The sequence below is a fragment of the Symphalangus syndactylus genome, chromosome 9 (genome assembly GCF_028878055.3).
Source record: "Symphalangus syndactylus isolate Jambi chromosome 9, NHGRI_mSymSyn1-v2.1_pri, whole genome shotgun sequence".
Classification (NCBI taxonomy): Eukaryota; Metazoa; Chordata; class Mammalia; order Primates; family Hylobatidae; genus Symphalangus; species Symphalangus syndactylus.
The window spans coordinates 10,896,905-10,910,590 of record NC_072431.2 but is presented as its reverse complement, the minus strand read 5'-3'; the positions used below and the strand labels follow the sequence as shown (position 1 = coordinate 10,910,590).

At 33.8% G+C, this 13,686-nt stretch overlaps 1 pseudogene; it reads right to left on the bottom strand.

The window, feature by feature from the left end:
- Positions 1-4,519: 4,519 nt before the first annotated feature.
- LOC129490516 (small acidic protein-like) lies at positions 4,520-5,704 on the bottom strand (annotated as a pseudogene).
- Positions 5,705-13,686: the final 7,982 nt, after the last annotated feature.

Here is a 13,686-nt window from a genome sequence, read left to right as displayed (position 1 = left end):
AAATTTGTATTTTTTATAAATTGGCAATTTATGATTACTTTTATTTATGGAGTACAAAGTCATCTTACGTTTTATGAATATTATATAGGATAACTAAATGAAGTTAGTTAACATATTTATCACTTCAAATATTAACTTTTTGTGGTGAGAACATGAGAAATTTACTCTGCATTATTAGAAACGTACAATACTCTGTTCTTAACTATATTCACCATACTATGCAATAGAAAATCCAAAAAAAATTCTTATCTAATTGAGATTTTGTACCCATTGATCATCATCTTTTCATTCCCCTCATACTCACAATCTCTCTAATAACCATTCTACTCCATGCTTCTGTGAGTTTGATGTGTTCATGTTTCATAAATAAATGAGAAAACGTGGTACTGTATTTGTCTTCCTTTGCCTGGTTTATTTTACTTACAATAATGTTCTACGGTTATTTTCATATTGTAGCAAATGACAAAATGTCTTTCTTCTTTAAGGCTGAAGAGTATTCCATTGTGGACATATACTATATTTTCTTTTTTTAATACAATTTTGTATTTATTTTTAATTTTTTTTAATTTCAGATTCAGGGGGTAGACGTGCAGGTTTGTTACATAGATACATAGCATAATGGTGAGATTTGGGCTTTTAATACACAAATCATCCAAATAGTAAATATTGTACCTAATAGGTATTTCTTTAACCCTCTCTTGCTTCCCAACCAACACCTACTGGAGTCCCCATTGCCTATTATTTTCATCTTTATGTCCATGTGTACATATTGTTTAGCTCTCACTTATAAGAAAGAACATGCAGTATTCGATTTTCTGTTTTTCAATTATTTCACTTGGAATAATGGCCTCCAGCTTCATCCATGTTGCTGCAAAGGACATGATTTCCTGTTTTCTTTTATGGCTTCGTAGTATTCCATGGTGTATATATACCACATTTTCTTTATCCAGTCATCCAAAGATGAACACTTGGGATAATTTCATGACTTTGCTATTGTTAAGAGTGCTGTGATATACATACAAATGCAGGTGTCTTTTTAAATGATTTATTTTCCTTTGGGTAGATGCCCAGTAGTGGGATTGCTGGATCAAATGGTGATTCTATTTTTCGTTCTTTGAGAAATCTCCATACTGTTTTCTATAGGGGTTGTACTAATTTACATTCCCACCAACAGTGAATAAGCATACCCTTTTCTCTGCACCCTTGTCAACATCTGTGGCTTTTGACTATTTCATAATAGCTGTTCTGACTGATATATCTCATTGTAGTTTTGATTTGCATTTCTGTAATGATTAGTGATGTTGTATATTTTTTCATGTTTGTTGGCCATTTGTATATCTTCTTTTGAGAAAGGTCCGCTCATGTCCTTTGCTCGCTTTTGAATGGAATTATTTGGTTTTGTCTTGTTGAATCATTTGAGTTCACTGTAGATTCTGGAGATTAGTGCTTTGCCAAAGGCACAATTTACAAATATTTTCTCCCATTCTGTAGGCTGCCTGTTTACTCTGTTGATTATTTCCTTTACTATGCAGAAATTTTTGGTTTAATTAAAGCCATTTGTCTGTTTTTGCTTTTGTTGCATTTGCTTTAGGGGTCTTAATCACAAACTCCTTCCCTAGGCCAATGTCCAGAAGAGTTTTCCCCACGTTTTCTTCTGGGCTTTATATCAGGGCTTACACCGAAGTCTTTAATTCATCTTGAGTTAACTTTTATATGTGGCAAGGGATAGGGCTCTAGTTTCATTCAGAGGTGTATGGCTAGCCAATTTTCCTTGCACCATTTATTGAGTAATGTGTTCTTTATCCATTGTTTATTTTTGTCAACTTTGTCAAAGATAGTTGGTTGTAGGTATGTGACTTTATTTCTGGGTTCCCTATTCTATTTCATTGACCGATATGTCTAGTTTTCTACCAGTGCCATGCTTTTTGAAGTTGCTATAGTCTTGGGAGTACAATCTAAAGCTAGGTAATGTGATACCTCTGGCTTTCTTCATTTGGCTTATGATTGCTTTGTGTTTTGACTATCTTTTGTGGTTCCATATGAACTTTAACATTTTTTTTAATTCTGTGAAGAATTACCTTGGTAACTTGATAGCGATTGTGTTGAGTCTGTAGATTGCTTTGGGCAGTATGTTCATTTTAATAATATTGATTCTTCCAATCCATGAGCATAGGATGTTTTTCCATTTGTTTATGTCATCTGTGATTTTTTTCATCAGTCTTTTGTAGTTCTAGTTAGTTGGCCCACAATTCTGCCAGCTGTAACAGAAAGTATAGCACCAGCATTTAATTGCCTTCAGGTGAGGTCTCAGGGAGCTTTTACTCATGGTGGGAGGCAAAGAAGGAGCAGGCATGTTACATGATGAGAGAGGTAACAAGAGAGTGAAAGACAAAGAGACAGAAGGGGAAATGCCACACTCTTTTAAACAATCAGATTTCACGTGAACTACAGAGAAAGAACTCATTCATTACCAGGAGGATGGTGCTAAGCCATCCATGAGGAATCCATCCCCATTATCCAATTACTTCCCACCAGAACCCAGCACCAGCATTGCAAATCAGGTTTCAACATGATATTTGGAGTAGAAAACATCCAAACCATAGCAATTGTCTTTTTGATATGCTTTTGGATGCATGTTGCAAGTATTTTGTTGAAGTTTTTTTGTTTATTCTAATCAGGGATATTGGCCTATAGTTTTGCTTTTTGGTTGTGTGTTTTCCTGATTCTAGTATCATGATGATACTAGTTTCATAAACTGAGTTAGGGAAGAATGTCTCATCTTTTTTTTTTTTTTTTTTTTGGAACACTATCAGTAACATTGTGATATTGTTTGGCTGTGTGTCCCCATCCAAATCTCATGTTAAATTTTAATTCCCAGTGATGGGGGAGGGACCTAATGGGAGGTGACTGCATCATGGGGTAGATTTTCCTTTGCTGTTTTCATGATAATGAGTGAGTTTTCATGAGATCTGAGTTTAAATGTGTGTGGCACTTCCCCCACCTGCTCTCTCATCAAAATGTGAAGATGTTCTTGCTTCCCCTTTTTCCCATTTCTGATTGTGCTTATTTGAATCATTTATCCTTTTTCCTTAATCTCACTACCAACCTATAGATTTTGTTTATCCTTTCAGATAACCAACTTTTCATTTTGTTGCTCTTTATCATTTTGTGTTTTCAATCTCATTTAGTTCTGTTCTTACATTTGTTATTTCTTCTGCCATCCTTGGGTTTTTTTTTTTCTTGTTTTTCTAGTTCTGATTTAAAATCTTAGAATGTTAGTATGAGATAAATTTGTCTCTTTAATGTAGGCACTTAATGTTATACACTTTCCTCTTAAAACTGCTAAAGGTTTTAATGTATTGTGTCTATATTTTCACTAATTTCAAATTTTTTGTTATTTTTGTCTTACTTTTGTTGTTTACCCAAAAATCATCCAGGGGCAAGGTGTTTTGTTTCATGCATTTGTGTAGTTTTGACAGTTACTTTTCTAATTTTATTCTACTGTGGTCCAAGAAGATACTTGATACAATTTTTATTTTTTGAATTTAATAAGACTCAATTTATGACCAGCCATGTGGTCTATTTTGGAGAATGTTCTATGTACAGATAAGAACATTGTTTATTTTGTGTTTGTTGGGTAGAATGTTCTGTAAATGTCTATTAGGTGTCTGTGGCCTAGAATCCAGTTTAAAGTTTTTTTGCTGATTTTCGGCCTCAATAATCTGTCTAGTGCTGTAAGTGGTATATTGAAGTTCTCAACCATTACTCTATTGCTATCTCTTTCCTTAGGACCAGTAGTATTTGTTTTATGAATCTGGGTGCTACAATGTTGGGTTCATATATATTTGAAATAGTTACATCTTCTTGTTAAATTGAAACTTATTATTTTATGACCTTGTCTTTTTTTAGGTTTGTCAGTTTAAAGTATATTTTATCTGATATACACATAGCTACTCCTGTTCATTTTTGCTTTCCATTTGTGTTAAATATCTTTTCTCACTTTTTTTTTTTTTGAGTCTGTGGGCATCTTTCCCCATTAGGTGGGTCTTTTGTAGGCAGCTAATTGTTGGAACTTGCTTTGTTATCCGATTTGCCAGTTCATATCTTTTACACGGAGCATTTAGGCCTTTTACATTCAAGGTTAGTATTGATATGTCAGGTTCCATTCCTGTCACAATGGTGTTAGCTCATTGCTTTGCAGTCTCAATTGCGGAAGTGCTTTATAGATTTGTGAGCGTTGTAATTATATGTGTTTTTATGATGGCAAGTATCATTCTTTATTTCCATATTTAGAAATCCTTTGAGCATTTCTTTTTTTTTTATGGGAAACTGCTCTTTATTTAGACCTTTGGGACAAAATTAACTTTGGTCACACATTACTTAAAAAAAATTCAGTTTTACATATTTCTAAATAGATAGAACTAAATGATCAGAAAAATAATTTCTTCTGTAAAAATCGGCCAAATTTTATCAAAAATGTAACATACGATATAATACAAATTACAAAAAGACTACTTGGGATCATAATACTCCCAATGTATGACAGTTACATCTCCATCTTAAGAAGTGTGAAAAGTACTTGCTCTCATGTTGCTTTGGTCCAAAAGAGTAGAGCTAACTCAGTAACAGGAAACTAAGTACCAAATCTTTTGCCAAAATTAATTTAGATTGTGACTGGCAGCAGAAATATCCATGATGAACAGCTCTACTATAACAAAGAATAATTAAAGAATACTTTTCGTGAACATATCACAGTATCAAATACATTTTTATAAGAGAAAAATACGAAGGAAATGATAAAATAGTTATCACAAACAAAAAGAAGCATTTCCCCCATAAGGTGAATAAGAGGGTTGATGATGCTAATATGAAAGGAAGTTGAGTACTGTATTTATTTCTTATTTTATACAACACTTAATCTTTACAAAAATGGTTATAGTCATGCCCATAAAAGTGTAACCCATGGCATTTGAAAGCAAACACTCTTTGTAATTATTTAAAAGGTCTTTTTAAAAATTATAATACAAAGGTCTGTGCTCTATAAGCAGTCCTCCACTGCGCATTATAACAATAAGGCTTACTTTTAATACAAAGACTAAGCGTTTGGGAGTTATGAACCACTGGATTTAACAAACACCATTTTATAATTGCTTTTTGCATCTTTTTTGTTTTTGGGATCCTCCACTTCATCAGGGTGCTCAGCAGCTTGGAGTTCTTCAGCAGATTCTTCTTTCTCTGACTCTGAATCTCTTTCAGAATCATCGGGACTTTCAGGATCAAGTGAACCATTGTCGTCATCATCATCATCTCCAGCCACATCACCTTCTCCATCATGATCTTCTACCTCACTGAAGCCAAGTCCACAATGTCGCCAACATCTTCCTGATAATTTATTGTCCATACTTTGCTGATATTGAGACTCTAGTTCTTCATTAATTTTCTTGTCTTCCTCCCCTGTTCGGAAGTTCGGAAGTGAGATGTTGATTTGTGATCTCCTATAACAAGACAGCCAGTATGTTCTTTCTTTCCTGCACCCGTAAGTCTCAAGAACTTTTGTTTTCTTTCTTCACTATCCAAGACTGCTGCCTCCCAATTGCTAGATCCTAGATCATCGTCTGGAGAGGCTGAACACTTCACCACATGCAGGTGAGACTCTCTGGCAGCACTCATCCTTGCAGGGATCCCGACAAAAATGCCAAACCCTCTCACCGCTCTCCCCAGCCACAACACCAGCAGCTTGCAATCCTCCACCAGCCCAAGCAGCGCCACTCCAGAATGCCTGAGCATTTCTTGTAAGACCAGTCTAGTGTTGATGAATTTCCTTAGAGTTTGTTTATCTGAGAAAGGCTTTATGTCTCCATTTATGATGCTTAGTTTGGTCACTTTTGCTTATCAAGCTTAATTTGGTCATTTTACAAAATCCTATATTTCTTGAAGGCTGTGTTCATTTTTTGAAATTCCTATTTATTTTTCTGTAACTGGATAAATTAAAAAACCAACCTTCAAGCTCTGAAATTTTTTCTTCTCCTTGATGTACTATATTATTAAAACTTTCAACTACATTCTGAAATTCCTTCAGTAAATTTTTCAGTTCCAGAATCCATTTATATATATATATAAATTGTTTTTTATATCCTGGATTTTCTAATTTCTTTGTGTTGGTTTTCAATTTTTCTTGGTTCTCACTGAGTTTTTTTACAATCCATATTTTGAATCTTCTTTACAATCCATATATTGAATCTTTGTCATATTATAATTTTCATTTTGGTTAGGAATAATTGCTAAAAAGCTAGTGTTATCCTTTGAGGGTGTTGGAACACCTGCCTCTTTGCACAGCCAGAGTTTTCATGCTGATTTTTTTCAATGTAAAACACCCATCTTGCGGCTGCTGCTGAAATGACTGCAAAGCAGAATCTCTTTCCCCAACCCAAAATAGACAACTCAGTAGCTGGTTTGAGCTCCCTTGCAGGAATGTTGCCACTCTGCCCAGAGGGGAGAAAATGAGCTCCACCCTTCATGCAAGCCCAGGCCAGTTGACACACTTTCAGTGGGAAAACAGCTGCTCCAATAGTGCTGAAAAGGCTGTCTCCAAATACACTTGCACCAACTTTCAGGGGGAGAAGCCATGGCTGCATCTTCAGTAGTGAATTGGGGGTAGCAGAAGCTCCACATCCATTCCCAACCACTGTTTCCACCTGTCTGTTGAGGTGGAACAGCACTTCCCCTCTTCACAGATGAGCACCATGCCCAGATCTCCACTGGAAGGTACACAGCCACTTTCTGGTCACAAGCAAGAGGCTGCGATCTGGTTTCCTTTCCTTTCAGAGGCTCTTTGGTGGACTTCAATTCTCCTTCCCCTAGAGCCAATCTGTGCTGAGAGCTAGATCTCTGAGGATCCCACAGTTTCACAGAGTCCCACTGGTCCCTGTGGTTGCCACATTTCAGAGTAGATTCTATGGAATGTTTGCAGGGGATCTAGTGATGTAGAGAAACAGTGCTAAGGTTCTCTGGGCAGGACAGTGGCTCACAATAGATGCACAACCAGTATGGTGCTCATTGCTTCAGCTTGGGTCTGAGTGGAAAGCCAGCAAACCCACATGAGCTGGTTTCCAGGTGCTCTGCTCTCCAGAAGTTCCCAAATATCTGCCAACAGCAGTGCCTGGGCTTGCAAAGGCAGAGTAGCTCTCCAAAAATTCATTAGTTAACAGCCTGACACAGGGATGAGGGAGAAAATAATCACTCTTGCCTACCTTTTCCATGGAGTTCCGAAGTTCCTTGGGGGTCAGTCTCTACCAAGCCCTTTGCTGCCTTCTTTTTCTGTACCCCCAGCTTCTTCCCATGACTTTTTCAATAGGTTTTGGCACTCTTCCCTCAGTATTCCACTCAGGCCATGATCATTCACCTGTAAAGTTGGATCTTTTTTTCTGAGAACTCATATCTGACATCTCTAGTTAGCCATCTTGCTTCTGTATTTAAATAGTTTCTGACAGTAAGAAAAAGTCCAAAGAATAATAATGTATTTACTTATACATGTTCCTTTTTATTAAGAATTAAATAAGCAGGTTCTTTATTTGACTATAATTTCAGTGGTTGTTTCAATTTATACTTTAATGCTTTTTTTACTAATACTTCCAAAAAGTGAATACTCAAAAAACTTAAATGTGGTCTAGATGATGGTTGTGATGATGATAATAGCATCTTGGAGTTTTTAGATAATATTGATAATATTTTCCAGGTTGTAGTCTGATCCAGATATTTTCCCCAAATATCCCAACTTTGGTATTAAGAAATCAATATTTCAAGGAGTTAAATCAATAGTTAAAACTACTGTGAAAATACCACATAATAAAAGAGAGAGATAACATTTTCTTTTAAGTTATCCTGAATTTGTTTATGACAATGTATATTAAAAAACTCAAATTAGTTGGACTTATTTGACCAACCTGACTTCAAAAACACAAAAAGTGTATGTACTGATAATTCCCTAAATTTCAAGGATTTCCAAATATTGTTTTTCTTTCTCATTCAGATTTATAACTTTTTAAATGCCATTTTTAAGGTACTGGGTGTTGAAAGCAAAAACCAATTCTAAAATGTTTCATTTCGGAAAGCTTTGAAATAAACAGAAAATGTTTTGACTGGCATGGCACAAAGGATGAAATAGAAATTAAACACCTTTATTTGTTCTGCATGCTTCTTTCTCAAAACTCAGCAAGCACCATTGAATAACTCACATGATAACTTATGCTTTATATTTGCTGAATTTTTTGTGCTTCAAATTCACACAAAAACTACAGAAGCTTCAAAATGAGAAGATTCACCACTGTCACCTCTGTCTTCACTATCTTATTAGGCTGAAAATTATTATTTTAACATAATTTACAATATTGCATGTTTTACTAATTTAATTGATCTAAAGAAAATAAAATGAATCCACTCTCAAATTCAAATGGCTACTTTGAGTCTCAGGATGTCATTAACATCAAAAGAGTGGATCAACATGGGATTATCTTCTAATTTTCAACATTTCACCCTTATAAATAGGATTACTTACTTACTTTATAGAATTATTTTTAGTTCCAAATTAATATACTATATATTAGATATACCAGTCTAAGATATTAGAACATTAATATTGGGAGTTCAGGGTAGAGTCTTTGACCTATTGTACTTTCATTTGTTAGAGGAAGTGGTGTATTCTGGAATAAGTATATAGTCCCTGTAGCTGTGAGAGCTACTTTGAATTCCAGCAATGCCCCTTATTAAATACTATGAGTTCAGGTAAATTTGTATCACTGAATCTTAGATTCCCCTTTGTATATAGTAATATTCAGAAATAGTTCATATTTGATGTAAAGATTAAATGCTATACAAACATTTTATCAAATTTAAGATGCTTTAAATTGTAAAAGGCTCTCATTTCACCATTATCACTATAAATGCTGCCAATTAAGTTAGATCAATGCTTTCTAATTGTTCGTTTTATTTTATACTTATAAAAACAGTTATTTTTAAAAATCTTTCTGCCATGGATTTATATTGTATATATTATTATATTGTATATAAAGGCAATAAAAGCAAAACAAATTGGTCCCATTATTCTTAAATCTCCCTAGTGTACCATTCTTCTGAATCATTTTTTACTTGAAAGTGCATTTTCCCCATACTTTCTCTGTGTCATTAAGCATATCAGAAAAGCAGCATTTCTTATACTGCTCAGGATTTTTTCCCACAAAATCCTGACTCCCATTCCATATTGTTTTCTTTTTATTTTATAATAAATTCAGACTTAAAATGGAGTTGCAAAAGCAATAAAGAGCATTTCCGTGTGACTTCAACCAGCTTCTCCCAATGCTATTATCTTACATAACCACATATAATTCTCAAAACTGATAAATTAGCATTGGTTCATATTATCAAACTGCAGACTTTATGGAATTATGCCAGCTTGCCCATACTCATCTCTCTCCTGTCTCAGAATCCAATCCAGGAACTCATAATGCATTTACTTACCATTGTCACTTTCATGCCTGTCATTTTGTTACAGTCTCTCAATCTTTCCTTGTCTTTTATGCCCTTGACTATTTTGAAGAGCAGAGGTCAGGTATTTCACATTTTATCTTTTCTCATAATAGACTGAGGTTATGAGTTATTAGGAAGGATGTGGCATTCATTTTCTATTGCTCCTATAACAAATTACTATGAACTTAATGGTCTAAAACAACAAAAATGTATTAACTTACTGCCCTGTAAGTTAGACATTTGAATACACTCAGCTGGTTTCTCCACCCTGGGAATCCCAGACTGAAATTACTGTATTGGCAAGGCTGCCTTCCTTACTTGAAGTTCTGAGAGTCCACTTTCAACTTCATTCAGGTTATTGACTAAATTCCTATCTGGTTTCCTTGCTGACTTTCAGCCATGGTCAATTTCCACTTTTAAGGCAGACTACATTCCTTGGCTGGTACCCTCCTTCCTCCATTTTCAAAGCCACCAAATTGGGAGATCGAGTGCTTTCCATACTTCAAATATCTCTAAAGAGATAGTTAGAAGCTAGCTTTAAAAAATAACATTTTATCTGTAGGGCAAGAGGCAAAATGTACTGTATACCAACACTGTACTCTAGCTGGTAAATCGGCTTCTCACAGGAGTATGTGTTAGCAATTCTGAAACCATTTTATGTTAACTTAGGATTGAACAGATAAATATACTATAGATAATCGGAGTCAGGTTTTTCCACTGCTGGATAAAGAAAATAGAAATAACCAAAGAAGTAGGGGCTCGAACAAATCCTGTGATGCTGGTTTAGAGTCACAGGTATTTGTATGAACTCATATTTATATTAATGCCTATATAGAGATAGATTGGTATAGAAATACATATTAATATGTATGTATACACATGGTAATTATACATATTTTTCAGGTCTGTCTACTAAAAGGGCCTAGAAGCAGTGACACACCCATAGCAATAGGTAACACTTAGCACCAGATCTGAGTTTCTAAATACTATTTTTAAGTCTCCACTTTTTTGATCTTGCTATAAATTATCAGTGGAAGGCTTCAAGGTAACAACTGTGTACTCATTTCTTTCTCAAATGATCGTTGAATGATCTGACACTAAAATGTCAATCAAATTCAACTTTTGTAGCAGTACAGGGTATATACACTATTGGTGTGGGGACAAAATATCTATGACTCACTCCATATATATGCAATAATAAAAACTATATCACAATTTCTTCCTGGTCAATTATTGTAAAACACCATCATTTGTATGGTGCACCTATTTTTCAGAGGAGAAAAATGTAAATTAAAAATGTGTAACTTAGAATGGATAAACTATTATGAATATAAAATGCCTAAGATAAATTAGTTAATTAAGTCTGGGTGGATCACAACTTTACCCTTAGTTCCCTCCACTTCCTCAAAGACTGAAAAATCTTACTTTACTGCATATTTAAATGACACTCCTACTGCAACTTCTTTACCTCACTTCAAATCACTGACAAAAAACCATTATTATAAACAAATTGGCACCTGCATAAGTGTGTATGCAAATAAATTCTCCTTTTCCCATCATTTAAAACATTGAAAGTGAACACAGAAATGAAGATACATAAATAAACATAAACAGATAAATTTCAAGATAGACAAAAGTATAATTTTATGAATTGGTAATTCACTATGCTGATATTTTACACACACACACAATGCACATATATGACAGTTAAATGAGTGGATAGATAATGAGAAGGGGGGAGAGAGAGAGAAAGACAGAGAGAGAGAGAGAGAGAGAGAAAGAGATGTCATCAGAAAATATACCAAAAATGCATTTAAGCCTTAAATCTATTTTAAACCAAATTATAATTGTTCCCATTTATTTAAGATATCTTTGCTTAAAATCACTATTAAATATCATCTCCATAAAATGGTTTTATTAAAATCTAAATATATTTTTATTTTTATTACTGTATTTTGATAATCAGCTTTCAAAACAATGTTGACTTTAGTCCATAATGTTCTCACACTGGATGAAGAGTTAATAGCAGTTTGTGCTGCATTTCCTCCACAAATAAATTATAAGAATGGTTCAGAATGGCAAATCATAACCTAATACAAAAGCACAGAGTAACGTCAACTAGAATTAAATGTCACCACGTATGATTCCTTTCCATTATCAACAAGTGACTACTGAAGGAACAAATAATTATGTGGCAATAATTCTGATTTTAGGTAAAAGGACTTTTTGAAAACATTTTAATAACTGTAGAATGAATGCAAAAGTGATGGCTTATGCTTATATACATACTTTTGAAATTTCATAATTCAACTATCGATCTGCTTATACCACTGTTCTTCTTTCGTGTCTACATTACTTGCTTAAAGTCATCTGGAATGCCCATACTGTGGTCCTAGGTATTTTCACTAGAAGAAGTTCCTTCTAAATCAAGTAATTTGTCTCTGAGTAGCAAATACCCTTCAGAGTGTTCATAACTGGTAACACATTGGTGGCATATTTATAAGTGTATAAAATATAAGACAAATATTGACAAAAATTAGACAATTCTTATCCATACAGAAGCAGTAGAGCACAGAGCAAAGATCATGTATTTTGGCACTAAAAAGCCGTTAGTTACATTTTCATTTTTCACTTTCTAGTCATATGACCTTCATTATGTCATTTAACCTCTCTCTTTCTTAGTTTCCTGATCTATAAAATAAGAAAAATAGCGATATATCATACCATTGTTATGATCATTTATTAAGTTTAGGTATAAAGTTTCTGATATAATAGGTGTCAAGCAGTTGGTACTTTTTTCATTGAAATGATTCAAAATCCATAAAGGAAGAAAGGTTTGTTTACACATTTTTATATAATGAATTATAATAAAAGATTAAAATAGTATTAACTTATTCATAGATTACATATACATATACGTTTTTCACCAAATTCTATGTTACTCTAGTATTTAACTTCTTATGAACGTCTTATGAATAATGTGTATTCTAAGTGAATGTTAAAGCTCCCAAAAGACAATTCTTCTACCTCTCTTAACATTCTTTCCCTCCAAGGCACCACAGTTTTTTTTATAAAAGTCTTAGAGTCTGGACATACACAGGCAAAAAAATAATAATAATCTAGAAACAGACTTCATACTCTTTACAAAACTTAATTCAAAATGGATCACAGATCTAAATGTAAAAAAATCTATACATAAAAGTCCTAGAAGATAACACAGTTCAAAATTAGATGACCTTGGTTTTGACATTGATTTTTTTTTTAATATATAACACAATAAGCATAATTCATAAAATAAAGGCTATATATGCTGGACTTCCCTAAAATTAAAAATTTCTTCTACATAAAACACTATCAAGGGAATAAAAAGACAAGTCACAGATTCTAAGAAAATATTTGCAAGAAGATTTATCTAATATAGGATTATTATCCTAAGTATACAAAACTCTCAAACTCAACAATAAGAAAATAGACAACCTGATTTTTAAAATAAGACAAAGAGTTTAGCAGACACCTCACTGGAAAAGATATATAGAGGCCAAATAAGTATGTAAGAAAATGCTCCACATCATCTTCTACTATCAAAAAGATAGTATATCTTTTTGATATACTATCAAAAACTGCAGATTAAGGAACTGAGCTACCACTAGATACCTATTAGAATGATCAAAATCTAGGACACTGAGAACATCAAATGCTGGCAAGGACATAGAGCAACAGAAATTTTCATTCATTGCTGGTGGGAATGCAAGATGACACCACAACTTTAGAGGAAAGTTGGTAGTTTCTTACAAATTTAAACATACTCTTACCATATGAGCCAGAAATTGTGCTCCTTAACATTGACCCAAAGCAATTCAAAATATATGTCCATAAAAAAAACCTACACATAAGTTGTTCTTAACACCCCAAACTTGGAAGCAACCAAGACGTCCTTCAGTAGGTACATGGATAAAAAAACCGTGGTATATTTATACGATGAAATATTATTCAGAGCTAAAAACAAATGAGCTATCAGGCAATGAAGAGACATGGAGAAACCTGAAATTCATATTGCTATGTGATTGCTGTGTGATGGAACCCAATCTAAAAAGGTTACCTATTGTATGATTACAACTATATGACATTCTGGAAAAGGCAAAACTACGGCAAGAATGAAAGGAT